Below are 22,493 nucleotides of genomic sequence, written 5' to 3'. Positions count from 1 at the left end.
CTGCAAAGGTTTGTGTAGAGGAATGCCTTAAACATTGATGGTGTCATCTCGGCTTGATGGCAGAGCAGATTGGTATCATGAAGAAGTAAGAGTGACTATTTGATTTTCCTCATGGGGTCTATAACACCTGTGAAACTGCAATTTGTTTAAGACAATAGTCTCTTCTTGTTTGATTGCCATGTGATTTTCCTCCACCACACAAGACCAAGTAGGTCCTGCAGATCCCTGTCTGAAAGGGGATGGTGGCAACAAATACAAACATATAAATATATTCAAGAAAAGTCAGTGTAAGCCACTTGACCCCTTGAGCCTGCTCCACTGTTCAATCATGGGTGATCTTATTACTCCACATTTCTGCTTATCCATCATCATTCACCCCTTTGTTAATCTATCTAGCTCTGACTCAAAAAGATTCACAGGAAGAGTTCCAAAGACTCTCAATCCTCTGTGTCCAATATTTCCTCCTCATCTCTGTGTTACATGGAGGGCCATTAATGTTTAAAAAATGACTATTTTTAAGAGTTCTACGGTCTCCTACAAGAGAATGTATCCTTTCTATGTTTATCCTGTCAAGACCTCTCAACATCTTTACATGTTCCAATAAGAATCCTCATCCTCTTCAAAGCTGCACCAGACACAACGTTTGCCTGTCCAACCTTTTTCTCAGAATTCAACCCATCCATTGTAGGTGTTAGGCTAATGAACCTTCCCTGCATTGCTTCCCATGTTCCTTCCTTCAATAGGGAAACTAAGACTGTGCACAGTACTCCAGATATGGTGACACAAATGCCCTTTGTAGATTTGTATTCAATTCCCCTGGCAATAAATTATAGCATTCTATTAGCTTGCCCAAATCACTTGCAGACTAACAGTCTGAAATTCATGCACTAGGACACCCAGATCCTTTTGCATTGTTGAGCTAATCTCCCTGATGGTGAGCAAGAGTACTGAGAACTCACGTAACATGATGAGCAGATGGTCCGCTGTCTGCCTGAAAAGAAAGAGAACTTGAAGAAATTGAGGTCCATTGTCACATTCATCCCCCCTGGAGGGACTGAGACTTCACATCTCCCAGTCACATTTTGCAGAGGTGGCCAATTTGTGATTAGCAATTGATGTCTGGACAGTGCCTTGGGTGACACTTGTGCCCTGTGGTCTGGAGATTTGGAATAGGAATGAATTATGTGCAGACTCTGGTCACCTTCTGTGTCTCTTCCCCTGTTTTCTGATGCTAGGGAAAGACCTGATGAATAGGTCATTAATGAGGACCCATAATTCCATGTATAGCCTGAAGAGGCTAGAGTTGTTCTCGGTAGAGATGAGGAGATTGAGTGGAGGCTTGATCTAAATGTTCAAAATTATGATACATCGTGTCAAAGCAGATTAAGAGAAACATTATTCCAATGGCAAAAGGGTTGAAGACCAGAGGACAAGTACTTAAGGTGATCGGCAACTGAATCAAAATGATCAGTTCGGAAACCATTGCTTGATGTGTTGGGTCACTTGGACTGGAGTGCATTATCCAAGAGAATGGTGCTGGCAAATGCAATGGAAATGATCTTCAAATGTGAATCGGAAAAGCAACAGAAGAGCAAAAGTCACCACCTTCCAATTCAAGCACATACCAAATTCCCCTACCTCTACTGCCGAATTAATTCTGTAACCAGGTAACTTCACATTTTCATTTCAGTTAACAGTGGCTTTTGTGGATCCTCATGGTTGCCCTGTGGAAATTCAAGTGAATTTCTTGCTTTGCAACAGAATATCTTTAACACAGCAAATCATCCCAATAAAAACTCCACAGGAGCATTTTCAAACAAAATTTGACACTGAAACACAGAAAGGTTGGTCAAAGACTGTGTGTTTTGAAGAAGACAAGAGAGATAAATCTAAAGAGTGATCTCAAAAAGGAATTCCAGAGTTTAGGGTCTAGGCTACTGAAGGCATGGCTATTAATGATTGAGCAGTTAACATCGAAGCTGCTCAAGAGGTCTGAGTTGGAGAAGTGCAGAGATCTTTAAGATAATTTGTGTCAGAGAAAGTACAGAGAAAAGGATAAGCAAGACTTCAGAGCAATTCAAAAACAAAGATGGTGACTGGGAATTAGCATATGGGAATACAGCTTTGGATGATTTCACATTTGTGGAAGGTGGACATTGGGTAGGAAGACATTGCAATAGCCAAGTCCAGAAACAAAGAATGGATTTAAGGTTTCAGCAGATGAGCCATCGAGTCATACAGCATAGAAACAGACCCTTTGGTCCAACTCATCCATGCCGATCAAGTTTCCCAAACTAAATTAGTCACATTTGCCTGTATTTGGCCTATTACCCTCTAAACCTTTCCTATTCATGTACCTGTCCAAATGTTTTTTTAAATGTTGTAACTTCCTCTGGTAGTTCATTTTACATACAAACCATCGTAGGTGTGAAAGAATTGCTCTTCAGATCCCTTTTAAATCTTTCTCCTCACACCTTCAAATTGTGTCCTCTAGTTTTGAACTCCCCAACCCGAGGGAAAAGATCTTTGCAATTCATCTTATCCGTGCCCCTCATGATTTTATAAATCTCGCAAAGTCACCACTCAACCTCCTACATTTCAGAAAAAAAGTCCCAACCGGCATCCTCTCCTTTTAACTCAAACCCTCCAGTCCCAGGAACATTCTTGAAATCTTTTCTGCACCCTTTCCAATAATATCCTTCCTGTAGCAGGGTGACCAGGACTATACACAGTACAGAGGAACCTTGATTTTCTGAACATCGATTATCCGAATTTCAGATTATCTGAAAAGGATTGCAAGGTCCCAATGCTTGGCTAAACTGTGTTATCCAGCATCTGATTATCCGAACATTCGATTATCCGAACAAAATACAGCCCGCCCGACTCATTTGGATAATCAAGGTTCCTCTGTACAGCTGCAACATAACGTCCCAACTCCTATCCAGTCGGTTCTGCTATAATGTGCATTTTTTTCAACACGAATTAGCTATAACACAATTGAAGAATTTAGACCATTATTTGGAGAATGTAAACTTCCCTTACCTGTATTGGCTATAACGCAATTCCAGTCCCGTTAGTTTAAATGGTGCTGCTATTACGTGATTTTCTTATAATGTGGATCGTACAGAAATGAACTATCGTGTTATATCCGAATAGACTGTACTCAGTGACAGAAACAGAAATTGCTGAAAAAGTTCAGCAGGTCTGGCAGCATCTGTGAACAGAAATCAGAGTTAACATTTAGCATCCGGGTTCCTCAAAACCTACACTCAGGTGAACATTTGTTCAAAACATAACCATGGTTTATGTGAAACCAACTAAATTAACAGGCATGACCGCTCCTGCATCAGTTTTCTCTCTATTTCAGCTGCAGCTCACACTAATATTTTTCTCTTTCATAATCCCCACTCAGAGCAGTGACACCACATTGATCATAACAATGAACTTTCTAAAGGATAGTCATTCCTGATTTTGCAAAATGATTAAATAATTCCAAGGAACCAGATTAGTGGAGATAATTCAGCTGTGATTTGAACACAGACAGGGAATACAATGCTCAGTTGCACTATCTGATCTGTTTGACAGAATGCTGCCCCGTGGAATCTTCGAGGAAAACTTATAGATGTCTCGTGTTGTTTCTTTTACACAAATGTAAAGTGATGAGCACAGCAGAGAACTGTAAAACTTTCTCCTAATTTGTCATTGTCACTCAGGTTACAGTGAATGGAGAAGAGCAAATTGAGATGTCCATTGAGAAACTTGTAATGTGTTCAACTACTTCTCATCAAAACTGAAGACCATCTATCCAGCCAAACCATATGAATTCAACTTTGACCCAGCTCTTTTGCTTGGCAGAGCACTTCCAATAGATCAGTTATCCCTATTGTGCTCCATGCAGAATATTGTGATTGCAAGTAAAAATCGAGTGGATAATTTGAATTGTAAAATATCAAACAGATCAGGACTGAATGTCCCATCTATAATTGTTGGCCCAGTGAATTTCTGTTTATTTTTATGGATACCAATTGATAGTGTTCACTGCCATTTTGGCACAATGTCCTGTTTCTCATCAGAGAACAATAATTCTTGATTCCTTAAATGTGAATGGACGTCCTCAATGCTTGAAAGCAAATAATCTGCATTCATTGCAATCACATATTTCTCTGAGCTCAGCATAATGGAGCCTTATACTCTATTACACTTTTTTTTCCCCAGTAATAAGGCCAATTTGCTAAATTTATGCTCATCACAAAATGCATTAATTTCTGCAACTGCTTCTTCGCCATAATAATGCCTTTTGTGATTCCCCAAAAGTAAATTGATTTATTTATGATCAAATAAAGGTTTGACTAAGTTTAAAATGGGTCACCATAGATGATCATGCTTGCTGATCAGGGTTTCTCAGTCTTTGCTCTTGAAGAGTTCTGTACACACAGGAAGTATGGATTCAGATGACTTCTGTAACCATTTCATTTTAGCCAATGGGAAAGATGCTGAGCTCATTCACACCTAAATTCAGTGAGTGAAAGGACAATGTTTGAACAACTACATCCAGTCCTACCAGTCTAAGATCCACTGTTGAGAGTATTTTCAGTTTCTCTCCAATACTGTTCCCAAATTCATACTGCTTATTCAGACAAAACAATAACATTTTTACCTGTGTTTGACCTAAGCTTTTTCTTGAATGCATTCTGGCTGTAAAGAATTAGAAATGTTCCTTTCTCCCACACTAAAATCATGATCACTCCTTTTAGTTTAAAATTTCTCCCGACATCAACCCCCGTACACCAAAATAGAAACAAACCTAAAACAAGTGGCTGTTGGTGCTGCCAGTGATTTGGACAGGATACATTTCTTGCTTACGATGCACAGGAGACCCTGGAGAGAAACAGAGTCTCAGTGGAAACGTAGACAATGAATTATTTTCACACCCAAATGTGACAGTTGCTGTTTGAAAGTTACAATTAGCAAATAGGTCCTGTACGACCGGTTTAAAAATTTGCAGCATGTCTGAAGCATCAACTATGTCAAGCAAAAACAAAAGGTTGAAATTACATTCCATCTGTCTCGCATTTGACAGGCTTGATCCCTTCCTTACTGTGGTCTCAGTAAATCATGTTTGGTGGCAGAGAGGCACATGTTGTTTAGTGTTACAGGCAATTGTATCCCAAGCCAAACACTGTCTGAATCAATTGTTTAACTTTTTCAAGGAGACCTCTTGTTCCCACCTTACATTTTTATTTGCTCTGTTTTGTGTAATGGTGCAGTGTCATCTCATGGTCTGATATTGGGATGATAGCGGTGTCTCGGTATCACAACTAAATGCAGCAGACCGTAAACAAATAATACACAGGAAGTCTTTGTTCAGTTCCCCATTCATCCCAGTCTAGCTCGAATCGGATACTGATGCATAGATGGTTCGCTATGGCTTTTTAAAAGGAGTGAGTGAGCTATTGAAAAGAGACGGTCTCCTGTTTCTGGTTCCGACATTTGTTGCAATTTAAAGAGTTTTACATTTCAAACCATCATTATCTCATGTGGCTCCTACTCTTGAATAAAGATTTATTTATCTTCAGCTTCACCTTCAGCAGATAGTCAGTTTGTTGAGACAACAGGCTTGAATGTGAAGCGCAAATACTCTTGGGTCTCCATTTTTACATTCAGCCAAGTTCAGAAAACTGCTAAATTGTGGAGCAAGTGGACCTTTTAAACGGGCAAATTCGTGGCAGTAAATGGTAAGTGTAAATGGAATCCTCTGATAAGACAGGTTAAGAATTCTTTAAGATGCATGAATGATCCCAAGGGTAGAATTGCAACAGACTAATGCTTTTCCCATTCGTTGTTGTACATTTCTTAATGTGATTAAGTGATCTCTAACAATTCAGTTTCCAAGCTTGATTCAAGAGTATCAACAAGTTTTCAAAGATCACTGTCTTTAAGTCACATTTAGAAGCAGGTTGGGAGCTGCATCAGTGGTCCTAGTGGCTGAAGGCAAAGTTATTGAAGTGTGTTGTCAGACAGATGGGGGACAATGACGAAGTGCCCTGTCAGGCCTTCATCCTTCTACGATTATGTAATAAGCTTGCTGTCACCCAAATTTCCAGAACCTTCCTGGAACAACGACAAGGGCATGGGTAGTAACACAAGAAAACCAAGATGATCAGATGGATTCAATCTGGTGTTTGCAATCTCCTTTGTTCTTATTTATTATTAATGTTACACCTCACAGAGCACTGCTGAGACCATTCCAATCCTGTGTCCTGCATCTCACCACCTAATTAAAACACAGGGATCTATGTTATAAGTAAGCAAACAAAAATGAGAAAAACTTTCCACAGTTAGTGAATGTGACCAAGAGCTGCCTAAGCTCCACAATAGGCTGTAGTGAAACCCTAACTGTATTACCAGCAGCAGCAGTGACTCCTTCTTTGAGGAGTTGAATAGAATAAGAAGAGCCTGCTGCTCATGTTTACTGATTGCTCAGCCATAGATTTCTTCTGCTAGGAATGGATGTGGCAACTGAGGCAGGAGACCCAAAACAGTGGTGGGACAGTGTTTTATTTACTTATCCAGGTGATGTAGTCTTGGCCGTATGAGCCAGAATTTATTGTCCATCTCTTGTTGGCCTTGAGAAGGAATTTTGAACAGAGGGCACCAAAGGCATAGTCCCACAGTGAAAAACTGGTGATTAAGGGCATTCAGAAGAAAAAAGAAATCCATAACTGTTTTGAAAAAAGTGAATCATGATCAAATTACATAATTCAATCCACAGGTGAAGAGATAAGTGAGAACAGAAAATGGTTTTTATGCAACACCAAGTTTAGAACCAAAGTGTGTTTTTTGAAACAATGGATTTTCCTGGTACGATGCAAACACAATTATTTTCTGTCACTTCTGAGCCATTCCAGTGATGTGAACTATGGCAGTGTACACTATGCCCAGGAAGGTTATTTAGGTGGAACTGAGAAATAATAAAGGGATGATCACATTATTGGGACTGTACTCTGGACACCCCAGTAGTCAGAGGGAAATTCAGAAACAAATTTTTAAGAATAATGGGGTGGTTATGGGATTTTAACTTTCCAAACAAAGACTGGAACTGCCATAGTGTTAAGGGTCTCGATGGAGAGGAATTTGTTAAGTGTGTACAAGAAAATTTTCTGATTCAGTATGTGGATGCACCGTCGAGAGAAGTTGCAAAACTTGACCCCTTCTTTGGAAATGACACTAAAATAGGCGGTATCATGGACAGTGAGGAAGCTTATCAGAAGTTGTAGCAGGATCTTGATCAGTTGGGAAAATGGGCCCAGAAATGGCAAATGGAGTTTAATATGGATAGGTGTGAGGTCTTACTTTTGGAAAGTCAAATCAAGGCAGAGTTTCATTGTGAATGGTAAGGTAGTGGAACAGAGGGATCTGGGAGTTCAGGTGCACAGTTCTCTGAAAGTGGAGTCACAGATAGACAGGGCAGTGAAGAAGGCTTTTAGCACACTGGCCTTCAGTCAGAACACTGAGTAGAGAAGTTGGGAAGTTTTGTTGCAGTTGTACAGGACATTGGTGAGGCTGCACTTGCAGTATTGCGTTCAGTGCTGGTTGCCTTGCCAATAGGAAGGATGTTATTAAACTGGAAAGAGTGCAAAGAAATTTCCAAGGATGTTGCCTGGACTCAATGAGTTATAGGGAGAGGTTGGACAAGCTGGGATGTTTTTGTTTAGAGCGTAGAAGACCGAGGGGAGATCTTACAGTAGTATAGAAGATCATGAGTGGAATGGATAGGATGAGTGCACTCAGTCTTTTTCCCAGAGTTGAGAAATTAAGGACTAGAGGGCATCAGTTTAAGGTTAGAGGGGAAAGAACAAAAGGAAACTTGAGGGGCAACATTTTTTTTTTTTTTACAGAGGGTGGTATGCATATGGAATGAGCTGCCAGCAAAAGTGGTTGAGGCAGGGACATTAACAACATTTAAAAGGCATAGATCAGAAAGGATTAGAAGGATATGGGCCAATGCAGGGAAATGGGGTTAGTGTGGATGGACATTTTGGTCACTGTCGGACTATGCCTTTGGTCAACATGAACCAGTTTGGGCCAAAGGGCCTGTCTCTGTGCTGTAGGACTCATGACTCTAAATAAAGCAGGGCAAGTAACTGAGATGTTAGTGGGGGTGCATTTTGGGGCCAGCAACCATAATTCTATTAGTTTTAAAATAGTGATGGGAAAGGATAGACTGGTTTAAGTTCTAACTTGGAGGAAGGACAATTTGACGGTATTAGCCAAGAACTTTCAAAAGTTGACACGGTGCTAATGCTTGCAGGTAAAGGGAAGCCTTCAAAAATGAGATAATGCGAGTCCAGAGACAGTATGTTCCTGTTAGGGCAAAAGGTAAGGCTGGTAGGTGTAGGGCACACTGAATGACGAGACAAATTGAGGTTTTAGTCAAGAACAAGGAGGAAGCAAATGTCAGGTACAGACAGCAGAGATCGAGTGAATCCTTGCAAGAGTATAAAGGCAGTAGGAGTATACTTAAGAGGGAATTCAGGAGGGCAAAAAGGGGACATGAGATAACTTTGACAAACAGGGTTAAGGAGAATCCAAACGGATTTATTCAGGACAAAAGAGTAACTAGGGAGAGAATAGGACCCCTCAAAGATCAACAAGGCAGCCTTTGTGTGGAGCCAGAGGAGAGGGGGAGATACTAACAAGTATTTTGCTTCAGTGTTTACTGTGGAGAAGGACATGGAAGATACAGAATATAGGGAAATAGATGGTGACATCTTGAAAAATGTCCATATTACAGAAGTATTGTGCTGGATTCATAAAATGCATAAACGTGGATAAATCCCCAGGACCTGATCAGGTGTACCCGAGAACTCTGTGGGAAGCTAAGGAAGTGATTACTCGGCCCCTTGCTGAGATATTTGTATCATGGATAGTCACAGGTGAGATGCCAGAAGACTGAAGATTGGCTAACGTGGTGCCACTGTTTTAAAAACGTGGTAAGGAAAAGCCAGGGAACTATGGATCAATGAGCCTGATGTCGGTGGTGGGCAAGTTGTTCCAGGGAATCCTGTGGACAGGATTTACATGTATTTGGAAAGGCAAGGACTGATTAGGGATAGTCAACATGGCTTTGTGCGTGGGAAATCATGGCTCACAAACTTGATTGAAGTTTTTGAAGTAATGAAGAGGATTGATCAGGGCAGCGCTTGTGGACATGATTTATATGGACTTCAGTAAGGCGTTCAACAAGGTTCCCCATGGGAGACTGGTTAGCAAGGTTAGATCTCAAGGAATACAGGGAGAACTAGCCATTTGGATACAGAACTGGCTCAAAGGTAGAAGACAGAGGGTGGTGGTGGAGGGTTGCTTTTCAGACTGGAGGCCTGTGACCAGTGAAGTGCCAAGGATTAGTATTGGGTCCACTACTTTTCATTATTTATATAAATGATTTGGATGTGAACATAGGAGGTACAGTTTGTAAGTTTGCAGATGACATCAAAATTGGAGGTGTAGTGGACAGTGAAAATGATTACCTTGGAGTACAACGGAGTATTGATCAGATGGGCCAATGGGCTGAGGAGTGGCAGATGGAGTTTAATTCAGATAAAAGTGAGGTGCTGCATTTTGGAAAAGCAAATCTTAGCAGGACTGATACCCTTTAGTTCTGGACTCCCCCACCCCAGGGAAAAGACTTTGTCTATTTATCCTATCCATGCCCATGATTTTATAAACCTCTTTAAGGTCACCCCTCAGCCTCCATCACTCCAGGGAAAACGGCCCCAGCCTATCCAACCTCTCCCGATAACTCAAATCCTCCAACCCTGGCAACATCCCTGTAAATCTTTTCTGAACCCTTTCAAGTTTCACAACACCTTTCCGATAGGAAGGAGACCAGAATTGCAAGCAATATTCCAACAGCAGCCTAACCAATGTCCTGTACAGCCACAACATGACCTCCCAACTCCTGTACTCAATACTCTGACCAATAAAGGAAAGCATACTAAATGCCTTCATCACTATCCTATCTACCTGCGACTCCACTTTCAAGGAGCTATGAACCTGCACTCCAAGGTCTGTTTGTTCAGCAACACTCCCTCGGACCTTACCATTAAGTGTATAAGTCCTGCTAAGATTTGCTTTCCCAAAATGAAGCACCTCACATTTATCTAAGTTAAACTCCATCTGCCACTCCTCAGCCTATTGGCCCATCTGATCACGATCCCATTGTAATCAGAGGTAACCTCTTTCGCTGTCAACTACACCTCCAATTTTGGTGTCATCTGCAAACTTACTAACTATACCTCTTATGATCACATTCAAATAATTTATATAAATGATGAAAAGTAGTGGACACAGTACTGATCCTTGTGACACTCCACTGGCCACAGGCCTCCAGTCTGAAAAAGAGCTTGTGTATGAGGGAGGGTCTGCGTGAATGGGTGCGTCTGTAGGAGTGTGGATGTGCGTGCATCTGTGTGTGTGTGTGTTTGTAGTACAGTGGGGTCACCTATAGTGTGACAGTCTCACTCACACAGGGCACCTCACACCTTAAATGCATTATCTGGGCCGACATGATACCAATTGTTTAAGTTCACTTGAGAATGCAACTTTAAAACAGTTCTGTGATTTATATACAAAAGAACTGAAACCAACATGTTCATTCTAAAAGATGAGAGATTTAACAAACAATCCAGGTCTTTTTCAAGACATAATTTCAGTTTTAGCACTCTGTAAACTTTTGATATAATTTCCATGTCTTACAATCTTATACTCCACAACCACCTGATGAAGGAACAGTGTTCTGAAAGCTAGTGCTTCCAAATAAACATGAACAAAAAAACTGAGAAAGAGACAGAGATAAAAATGTACCTGTTTTTGGCTGCTGGACATGTTTTGCGAGGTGCTTATGCATTGGTATGGAGGAGAAAACTGAGGACTGATACATTCTCAAGCATGTCTGGTGGCTGCAATAGTAAACTTGGGGCCTTGAGAATAGATTGCAGTTCTTGATTCACTGGTAACCCAATCTTTGAAAGGGTTGGATCTACTCTATCTTCCATTCACTTGCTTTCACTGATTTCGATTTCTTGGCTAGGCCAGGACAGACACAGGGAAAGAAAGCAGTGAGTAGTTTGAGTGTCTTTGTTCTCTTATCCTCTTCCATTCTCTCTGGGGATAACATCCTTATTTTTTCCCTCTTGAGAACAGTGATGCCAAAACAAGAAAATGCGCATGTTACAAGTGCACTGCTTCTCATTGAAGTTGCTACACCATCTATGACCACGAAACTGAAAAAAGCTGCTAACAGAAAAATGCAAGTTTCTAACTAATAGAAAGATTTGTTTTGAAAATAGTAAAGACGAATATGTAATTCAAAGGAAAAAGGAAGAACTATTATTTGATTACATGGAAGTGTCAGGTGCTGAAGGATAGAAAAACAGAATCTCACAGAATGTTTCTGAAGTGCTTTCGATATGTTTCTGTTTGTAAATGGTCATTTACAATTTGCTGCACTTGGAATAAAGAAGGGAGTGATGACAATCTCTTTATTACAGGCAAGGTGCATTGGCTCAATAATCTGATGCTCCATGTATTGTAAATAAATCTTTCAAAATCCTTGTGAGAAAAAAAAATAGGAGATGCACCTTTTGAGGGTTGATGTAATTCGCCTATTTATTCAACTCAAATTTATCTTCTGCTGCACAACAGTAATTGTTTTCTAATCCTCATCAAATTAGTAGTTTGGGCATTGATGTTTAAAGTGAATTTTTAAACAGAATACCGAAGTACTACGCAGAGCTTCACAACAGTGCATTGCACGTATTTCCATTGTTGCCATAGCATCAACCTAAGTCACTGAGGCAAGAAAGGAAAAATGATTTGGGTTGAGAAACCAACAGTGCCAGAAAGACAAAAACTGCGAAGGGAAACTTTTGCATTCTTCTTGATGCCCCTTTGCCCCTTGATGTTCCTTCGCAAAACATTGTCTGTGAATTTCAGGAGACTACATCTGAGAAGTGGGCTGGAGTCTTTTGCTTGTGGGCTGTTCCTGAGACAATAATTTTCCTCATGGCTCCTCCTCCTAACTGCACAATAGCTCTATTCTGTCTGACTTGAAATGTGTTGGAATACTCTCCATTTGCCTGAATTAATAAAGCCAATACAAGAAATTTGACATGATCCAGAACAAAGAAACTTACTTAGTAGCTCATCCAACAATTACACAACGTGAATGATCAATAAGATGCAATGCAGAAAATTGTTAAGATTCCTTTGACATCACCTTTCAAAGACCACAACTATGACAAGATATGCAAAATTGACATGGAAACATCATTGTTGTGTTCAACTTTCCAAAACTCTCTTTTTGTCACAAGTGCTGTTTTTTAATAACTGCCATAGATTGCTGACAGTTATTAACAGCAAAGGTAAAGGTCACATGACTAAAACAAACCAGGCAAACGCGGGTGCTGCAGATGCTGGAGATTAGAGTCAAGATTAGAGTGGTGCTGGAAAAGCAGCATCTGTAAAACAGGAAAATCAACGTTTCAAAGCCCTTCATCAGGGATTAGACTGGGAGAGATAAATGGGAGGATGGGTGGGCCTGGGGAGAAGGTAGCTGAGAGTGCAATAGGTGGATGGAGGTGAGGATGAAGGTGATAGGTCAGAGAGGAGGGTGGAGCGGATAGATGGGAAGGAAGATTGACAGGTTGGACAGATCATGAGGATGGTCCTAAACTAGAAGGTTGGAACTGGGATAAGGTGGGGGGGGAGGGAGGGGAGGGGAAATGGGGAAACTGGTGAAGTCCACATTGATGCCCTAAGGTTGAAGGGTTCCGAGGCGGAAGATGAAGCGTTCTTCCTCCAGGCGTCGGGTGGTAAGGGAGTATACTAAAGGGGACAATTGCATTTCTCTAAATAGCTCATTTTCATAAAAATACCAAAGAAATTAAGTTACAAATGTCAGTGCATGCATTGTTATGCAAGTTATCCAACATACGTGGTCACAAAGAAAATTTCTCATTCAGTTAAAAAACTGTCAACTCTAGTCAGTTGCACTCCCAGTCTCTACACTTGCAATGAAATGATATCTTTCTGATCTATTTCCCACAATAAAAGCAGAGTTTCTTGTATTGCACACAGATATCTGAAATGTTGCGATAGTATATGTGGCCATTTACTTCACTGTGTATACTTGGGAATAGTAACTGCTTTGCTCTGCATGTGTCCCAGAAGTTGCTACTTTGGCTGACTCATGTTGAAAATGTTGAATATGTTCTCTCGGACAGGCTCTCCAGTGCTGAGCTCTTGCAATGACTTGGCAGCTTTATCAAGATGAAACTTGACTTTCTGTCATTTCATCCTGATTTTGTCACTCATTCCTGTTACTAATTCTGGCTTCAGAACTGCTTTTAATTTCCTGGGTCTGGCATGACTGTCACTGGCTGGATTACATTTCATTCCCAATGTGACTGCTTATCCTGAACCATGAGCTAGTGAAGAAGTTCACGGTCTGATGACAAATTAGGCAAAAGCTTGGTTGTTCACAAATCCAGTGTGGTTAATTGCATTTTCAGAAGGCTTTTGATAAGGTCTCACAAAGAGATAAGCATGTAAAATTAAAGTGCATGGGATTGGGGGGGTCATGTATTGACATAAATAGAAAACTTTCAATATTTTCAAGAATGAGTTAGAAAGAGCTCTTCGGGGCTGACTTTGCAATATGCTTCATATTACTGACATTTTCCAAGCTACCATCAGTTCCAAGGATGGGTGATAGGACCAGAAACATTAACTTTGATTTCTCTTCACAGATGCGGCCAGATCTGCTGAGCTTTTCCAGCAACTTCTGTTATTGCTGTGGTTGAAAATTCGCACTAATTTTGATTCATGGTTATAAACGGTGATTTTAGTTCTTCCTTTACTATTTTAATGCAGTCGCCAGTTCTCTTACAGCTCTGAAAGTTTACTTACTCAATCTCAGCTACAGACTTCTGAGACTATGTTTCAAATAGTGGCTGCTAAAAAACAAAAATTGAAAGCAAGTTTCAGAACAGGTAGAGGTCACATGACTGTTGTAGGCCAGCCAATACATTCAAGACAGAAGAATTTTTCAAAGTAACTTATTCTTTGTAGATAATAGACAGACGACAAGTCATTTTCTGGAAGAGAATGGTAATTCATTGAGTTCACCAGATGAATGCAGCAATAAGTTGTTACTGCTCACAACTGCTTTCTTACCTTCCTCTGCAAAATGGAGAGTTCACAGCACAGGTGGTAAAAGGTTAATTTTGGAGGAATTGAGGCTCAATGTGTGATATGCCTTGGCTCCCTTAAATCTCAGAGGAACATGACCACCAGCAGAAACAGCCACTTTCACTATCCACCCTCCCTTCAAATTGTCAATCCATTGTTATAAAGCATCTTGGAGCGAACCAACTGACCACTGAACATCTGTTGTCATCAATTTACTACTTCTGTTCATTGACAAGCAACTGAAAAGTTGAGTTACCACTCAGCAACCCAGAAAGCAATCTGAGACTGGTACAAACTAATAAAGGTTATTTAACTGGCTAAAACCTGATGACAAAACTTTTTCTCACACAGCCAAATGGACACCTTTGTCTCAATAGCCTTGTCTTTCCCTTCCTTCTCCCACATGGTGCAGACTATGATTTCAGTGAGAGAAGGCGGCTCTCAGAGGTCTTCTGGCTGCTGAGGTACCCTTGGCCAATAACCACAAGGGCCCTATCAAAGTCTTCGCTACTTGTCTACAGAAAGGAAAACTTGGGAATCGAGAGAGGAGTCAGTATGTCAGGTACTAACTTTGGATCAGTAAGTGAGACGTGGCTGAATTCTGAGTGGAGTCATCACTTCTGTGACCAATGTTTCTACAATTCCTTCCTCTGCTTCGCCACATTCCATTTTTAACTTCTCTGCTGAAGTGCAGCTTGTTGAAGATCAATGCAGCTTTCTGAGGGCTGAAGAGGAGTTATGGTTCACTTGATTTCAGCTGTCAGGCATGTTGACACCGAGAGTCTACATGGCTACTGTCAAATATGTCCAAGTTCATGCATGGACTCTATGGGCCGAATAGCCTACTTCCATACCGTAGGGATCTGTGATTTTATGATTCAAAATAATCCTTAAAACTCTTTGTTCACAACAGTATTTGGGATTGCTCTCTTATGTAAATTCTGTTTGATAGTGCCTTGGGGGTTTCACTTTGTCAAGAGCACCACGGAAACACAAATTACTGTTGATTGTTGTCATTAAACTCAAGATTCTTTGGACTGGATCCATTGTTCCACAGAGAACATGGTCGAGGCGAATACAATTACAACATTTAAAAGTCATTTGGATAAGTATGTGGATAGGAAAGGTTGAGGGAAATATGGGCCAAATGTGGGCAAATGGGGATAGTTCAGTTGCAGAAAACTGGTCAGCATGGACGATTTGGACCAAAGGGTCTGTTTCCATACTGTATGACTCTATGATTTTGATTGCTGCAATTAATATTCCATTGTGTGAAATGCTCTATTTAAGCCTGTCACAAATACTGTGATGTCAAATCATTTAATCTCTCTGCAACTATGGATATCATGCACCAAAAGTCTGTAGTATACAGATATTCTGCGGCCCCTTGGCAATGCCCCTTTTCAGTGATGGCCACTAGGATGTGGCAGTGGTTCCTGACTCAGCAGGGGTTGGGGAAGGCTGTGCTGTCCAACTAGCCCTTCACTCTTGTCTACCATTGCTCCCTTGTGAAATGTCAATTAGATGAAAACTCAACATATATGTCTAAACAAATGCAGTGAAACATAAATATCCGCAATGATGCAAGATTTGGACATCTTACAATTCTGCACCACAATGAATAAATGGTTTTGAAATAAATCCAGAATTACTTGGAAACTTTGTTGCATGTATGGTCATATTTACTCATTGTTGACATCAAGGTCATGTAACCTGGTGTTGTCCTCAACCCAAACATCTTTAGCTGCTTTAGCAGTAACCTGGGCTGTTCATTAATAATTGCACAAATGGTCAACACCGTTCATGACTCCTCAGATACTGATTATGTCAAAAATGGCAAGAAGTGGACAATATCCAGGTCTGGGCTGACAAGTGGCATAATATTTATACCACAGAAGTGATAGGAAATGACCATCTACAAGAGGAGAGAATTTAACCATCATCCCTCAAAATTCAAGGCGTCACTGTTGCTGAATCCCACCTCTTCCCCCCCCCCCCCCCCACACACTATCAATACCCCACTGACCAGAACTGGATAAGCCATAAGAATATGGTGCCTACAAGAGCAAGTCAGAGACTAGGAATACTGCAATGAGTAACTCACCTCCTGACTCTTCAAAGCCCGTCCACCATCTACAAGGCACGAGTCAGGCGTGTAATGGTATATTCCCCACTTCCTTGGATCCAGCAACACAAGTAGCTTGATACCATCAAGCAGGCTGCTTGATTGACCAATATCCACAAATATTCACGCCCTCCACCACCGCACTCAATAGCAGCACTCAGTACTATCTTCAAGATGCACTGCAGAAATTCACCAAAGATCTGTAGACAGCATTTTCCAAACCTATGACCAGTACTATTGAGAAAGGTGAGAGCAGCGCATACATAAGAATACCACTACCTACAAGGTTCCCTCCAAGTCACGTGTCAACTTGGTGTGGAAATATATCCGGAGAATGTGAGGACTGCAGATGCGAGAGATGAGAGTTGAAAGTGTGGCACTGGAAAAGCACAGCAGGTCAGGCAGCACTGGAAGAGCAGGAGAGTCAACATTTCAGGCATAACCCCTTCATCAGGAATGTGGGATGGGGGGGGAGCTGAGAGATAATTAGGAAGGTGGGGGTGGGGCTGGTGGGAAGGTAGCTGGGAAGGCGATAGATAGATACAGGTGGGGGGGTGATGGTGATAAGTCGGAGGGGAGGGTAGAGCGGATAGGTGGGAAGGAAGATGGACAGGTAGGACAGGTCAAGAGGGTGGTGTTGAGTTGGAGGGTTGGTTCTGGGATGCGATGGGAGGAGGGAGATGAAGAAACTTGTGAAATCGACGTTCGCTATCCATTCCTTCACTATTGCTGGGTCAAAATTGTGGAATTTCCTTTCTAATTGCATGGTGGGTGCACCTACACCAGATGGATTACAGTGGTTCAAGAAGGCAGCTCACCACCGCCTTATCAAAAGTGACAGGATGGATAATGAATGCTGGACCAGCAAACTGCACAAGGGTCAGTCTAAGCAGTTGTGATGGATGGATAAATGAGCATGTGCCAAGAAAGAAAAGGATATGTGCCGTTACAAAGTTAATGGATGTGAGAAATGAAATGATTGGTCAGGTAGACAGAGTATGGGATGATGCTCAAAAGTGTATGTCAGTGAATATGAATTGCATTCACCTTATCAGACAGACTTTGAGCATTGTAGCATTTACTGTAATGAATCTAGGAAGAAGGCACAAACACTGAATATCCCAAATCCAGGTTCATCATGGCTGACCCTTAGTACTACTTCTTCCAACTGACTTTAAAAATTCGAGTTGAAATCATGTACTTTGGGTCTGTACTGGACTTGTGGCCACACATTCATCACATCTGGAAGGAGATATAAGTGGCTCTGTTAAATACAACAATTCATTTTGACTGGAGACAAGATTTCGGAACTTTCAACCATGCTTTTGCACTAAGAAGTGTGAATTTTTATTTTTGTGTTTGCAGAAAAACTGTGGACTGCAAGGAGAAACTGTTTTTAACAACAAGGATTTAGCTGGATGGCTGCATATTTTCACAGCAGAGAATATGAGCAGATAATTATTGTGAACTCAGGGAGGTGAGGAATTGTTCACAAGTGAAGCAGATTGATTTTCAGCTAACTGAGCAGAATGGAACTGGACGCAAGGTCAACAGTCCCAGAAGAGAGGATCTGAAAAGGTGTGCTACTGTTCTCCCTAGAAATTGCCTGTTCGCCAGGGTTGGTGGGTTTGAGCTATAGGGAGGGGGTGATTAGGCTGGGGCTGTTTTCCCTGAAACGTCAGAGGCTGAGGGGTGACCTGATAGGGATTTATAAAATCATGAGGGGCTTGAATAGGATAAATAGACAAGGTTTTTTCTTTGGGGTGGGGGAGTCCAGAACTAGGGGGGGGGAGGAGTTAATAGGGACATAAGTGGCAGCTTTTTCATGCAGAAGGTGGTGGGTGTTTGGAATGAGCTGCCAGAGGAAGTGGTGGGGGCTGATACAATTGCAAAATTCAAAAGTCATCTGGATGGGTATGTTAATAGGAAGGGTTTAGAGGGATATGGACCAAGTGCTGGCAAATGGGACTAGTTTAGGATATCTGGTCAGCATGGAACAAAGGGTCTGTTTCACTGCTGAATATCTGACTCTGCAGTAAAAAGCTTAGTATAAACTCAAAGAAAACTAGTTACCTTTCATTCAGCAGCTGCTGTGAACTGTGACTTTCCAATTGATTCAAGTGAATCAATTGCTCTGGACTTCTTGCAAACCATTGGAGGCTTCGAGATAAGGGCAACTGAAGACAAAGTCAGATCATCTCAACATGGCATTGGGAAGCAAAGACCATAATGCTGATGTTCCCTTTACCTCTGCAAATAATTTATTTTCCCTATTTGTTGTTTGAGTGTGTGCTTGTAAAGGAGAATTTATAATGGGATTAGTGTTTTAGTTTGTCGTACTTTATGCCAATGGTTTATACCTGGTAACTTGTAGCTATAATCTAATTATTTATAATGAATAATAATTCTTGCTTAATACTGAAACCTGGTTCGTGCTTTACATCAACCTTGGTCTGAATGTCAGATGAATTGGGGTACTGTGCATGCAAAAGGTACCTCCAAACCTCCATTCCCTCCACCACAGGTGCTCAAACAGCAGTGCGACACAAGGTGTACTGGGGAAAAAAAAGTCATCACAACTTCTCAGACAACACGTTCGAAATCCACAATGATTTCCATCTGGAAGGACGGGAGGACCAGCGCTTGCAACTTCACCTCTCAACCCACTCACTATCCTGACCTGGTTCGTACAGTCTGAATCCTGGAATTCCCTCCCGACCAGCATTTGTGGGTCTACCTGCAGCGCATGGACTGCAACAGCTCAACAGGCATTTCACCAGCCAGCAATGCCTGCATCTCCGACGTGATTTTTAAAACAAACTTTAGCACTTGGTATTTCTCTAGCAATAGTGGGGCTCAGTTTAATGGCACCGTATCCCAGTGGATTATAACAATGCTCCCAAACAACTCATGGTCAATTCAAGCGATCAGTTTTCATCCCTCACTAATACCAATTAAAAACCGCTTAAAAACTACTCAAGTTGAGTTTCAGGTTAATTTTCACACAACAGTGTTTGCAAAGGTAGACTGGGGGAACATAACTGGCATTATTCCTGACATAATACCTGCATTTGAATTAAACTTTCGAACATGGCAGGGGTGCACATGGTCGACAAGAAAACAAAGGAAGCGAAAGGACAAGTTTTGATGATCGGGCCAGCTCACAAGTTCAAAACCACAACATTCATACAGCAGAAGTCCTGGCGTGATGAACGTTAACACGAGCCGAATGCTCCCGGGACATTCCATCGCCCTCGGGAAGATCACTCCAAATCAATCAAATTAAAAATGGCACCTGAAATCCAAAAACCAACCATTTTGAGATCTGCACGGGAACACGGAGCATTTAGCACCGTGCAGTGTTAAATGCAGAATGAGGACAACCCGAAAAGACAGAATGGCTTCTTTTTGAGAAAGGGTGCAAGCTTTGGCTTTGGTACTGAATGGTTGGGAATCCCTTCAGGAGAAGCCCTTCATTGACCGAATCAAGTTCCTTCCCTTTTTTAAAACAAACACACACACGTTGACGGCTTGGACTCGTTTGATATTATCCAGCCCTGGCAGAAATGACACTGTTAAGGGGGCAGTGCCGGAACTGAAGACGTCAACGCTGAAACGAAACGTTGTACTTTTTGTAAGAGAATACTTGGGCATGTTTGCAGCCTGGCTCAGAGAGGGTGAGGCTGCTGTGGAGAGAAATGATGACCTCAACATGAAGTTTACAACCGCCAAAGAACGGCGGGGGCGTTATATCCCTTACCAAAAAACGCAAAGCTGTTTGCCACGCTTTTTACTGAAAGCATGAAGATAATCTCGGAGTTCGTGCCGTCCCATAAGAGCACCCCCTACTGGAAGCAAGGTTCCCAAATGAGGTCCAATTTGAAGCAGATCACAGCCCCGTGATATTACCTATTGTCTTTGCCAACGTAATTGCAATGTCCTTGAAACTGTTTTCTGTGGTCGAGATGGCTGGCTCCCTCCTCCCTTCAAGTCATATGCCCGACTTTGCTGATTCTCAGTGTGGGCTGCACGTCTGGAAGAATGCGAGACTGAATGAGAATCCAGTTTATTGATTAGGTGGTGATGAGGTTTCTTCAACAGAACACAAGTGCTATGAAATTGTACTGAATTCAAGGTTAACTAACTCCGAGCTGAGCAGAATACTGATGTATCCGAGCGAAGTGCTGTAGGGAGATTGAGTGTGTCTGTTCACGTAATGGAACGCCGCAGTTCGGGTGAACTCAGTGCTCTTCAATTAGCTTCCTATTAATCATCTTTGCCTACTCATGTACAAATCTTTTTAAAGGCACCCCACTCAACAGAAGGTCAAGAACGATTAAAACTGCACCATAAAAACAAATAAAGAACATTATAATCTCTAGCAAAGCCTTGAGCAGCATTTCTTCAGTGGAACAGTGAAAGGTTAGCATTTTCAATGTGCTAAGATTTTAAATCGGCTATTCAACAGAACTGCACTTCCCAAAATTGAAGGAATAAACCGGAATGAACCATGATGAACCTTTACTTTAAAACTGCCTCTTTCCCCAACGTTTCTGTGCCAATATTTGGAACAAAATCTTAATAGAAATGTATGGCGTTTTGTCCTTTCCTCAGTCTCTCAGTCCCGGCTCAAGGAGAGGTATCTATGACCAAGATATCCACTGCTGCTAGAAATCAATCACCATGGGATTTATGACAGTGTCCTTCCTCCTTCGATGTATGGAGGTATCAGTCGAGTGATTCATCTGAAGTACTGATGCTGTCAAACAACAAAGTGGGCAGAAGTGGGGACTGCAGGTGCTGGAGATTAGAATCAAGATTAGAGTGGCGCTGGAAAAGCTCAGCAGGTCAGGCAGCACACCAGGAGCAGGAAAATCGACGTTTCTGGCAAAAAGCCCTTAATCAAGAAGTATCTGTATTCAATTCACCACTGATCCAATTGGTGTGGTACAGTGGAAGGGTTCATACTTCTGAGGTTCAGACAGGAGGCCAGGTTCATGTCTTATCTGCTCCAGAAATGTTTGTCTGAACATGTGGACTAGGAAAATGTTTGGAGGCAGTGAAAGCTTGCCTTTCAACTTGTTTCCGGCTCCCTCACAAGCAGACCATGTTATGCTTCTTAATCCAGGAGAGTGTAACATTTCTCTATTTAGCAACATCTCTGTGTAATGGAATTCACCACCATTATCCTCTGGAGGCATCATAAACTAATCAAAGTGGTTTTCAATTAATCAGTTTAGAGAAGCAAGTACCACGTTGTATAATGAATAATTGCCTTGAAAAAAAATTACAAACAATGCACAAGCAGCAAACTTATCTTTTGTTAAGGCTGAAATGTTCCTTGGGTTATTTTTTTAAAAATTAAAAAACACTTCCCTTCCTGCTCAACTCGCTGATCCTCACCTCTTGGTGACAAAAGATTGACCAACATTCTAAAGCTTCACTAATTGCTGTAGAACCATTCAGTTTTTTTTTGCGGTACAACCTCACATGAAAATGAAAGCAAACAGGATAAATGGCCTGACCTTTATCAGGTGTTACAGCTCACTGGAAGTTACAATTTCAGGCAAATGCTTAATGTGTTGCTGGCATTCTTTTGTTGACAATGTGAACACAAGCACTACCTCGTTTGTTTTGAATAGGTTAACACCACCATTGGAAAAACAGACAAGGGGAATGCCACACAAACTCATTAAGTGTTCATCCATCCACATTGCTAACAGTAATTTCTAGGCTAATGAGATGATGCCCTGTGAGATCTGCAGCACTCTCCTCCCTCACTTGTGTCATTATACAGTGTGTTTTAGCACTTGGCTTTAATTGGAAATTACAGTTTTGCCTGCTTGTTCAACAGGATGAATGTACAAGATGATAATGAAGAGATAAACACAACCCCGAATATAGCATCATAGTGTAAATTCTGCGGTGCAAATCCTTGGAATTTCCTGTTCCAAATGTGGTACATCACATGCCAGAAACTCCAGTCTGTCAGGGACACTTATAAACTCATGACAACATAGACCTCCATGTTTAAATGTTGCTAAACATTACAAAGTTAGGCAGCCAGGCAGGTAGTACTGAGGAGATGGGGAGGCTGTAGAAAGATTTAGACAGT

General features: G+C 41.5%; 1 long non-coding RNA gene across 1 annotated transcript; it reads right to left on the bottom strand.

Moving 5' to 3' along the window:
• Window positions 1-316: 316 nt before the first annotated feature.
• On the bottom strand, window positions 317-22,412 carry LOC122543152. The gene is made up of 3 exons (XR_006309936.1): window positions 20,139-22,412; window positions 3,043-3,214; window positions 317-1,724 (listed from the first exon to the last, which is right to left on the bottom strand). It is a non-coding gene; the product is annotated as an uncharacterized LOC122543152 (long non-coding RNA).
• Between the last annotated feature and the right edge of the window lie 81 nt (window positions 22,413-22,493).

Source organism: Chiloscyllium plagiosum, chromosome 42, assembly GCF_004010195.1.
Source record: "Chiloscyllium plagiosum isolate BGI_BamShark_2017 chromosome 42, ASM401019v2, whole genome shotgun sequence".
Classification (NCBI taxonomy): domain Eukaryota; kingdom Metazoa; phylum Chordata; class Chondrichthyes; order Orectolobiformes; family Hemiscylliidae; genus Chiloscyllium; species Chiloscyllium plagiosum.
The sequence above is the reverse complement of the archived record's forward strand: the minus strand, read 5'-3'. Positions and strand labels throughout refer to the sequence as shown.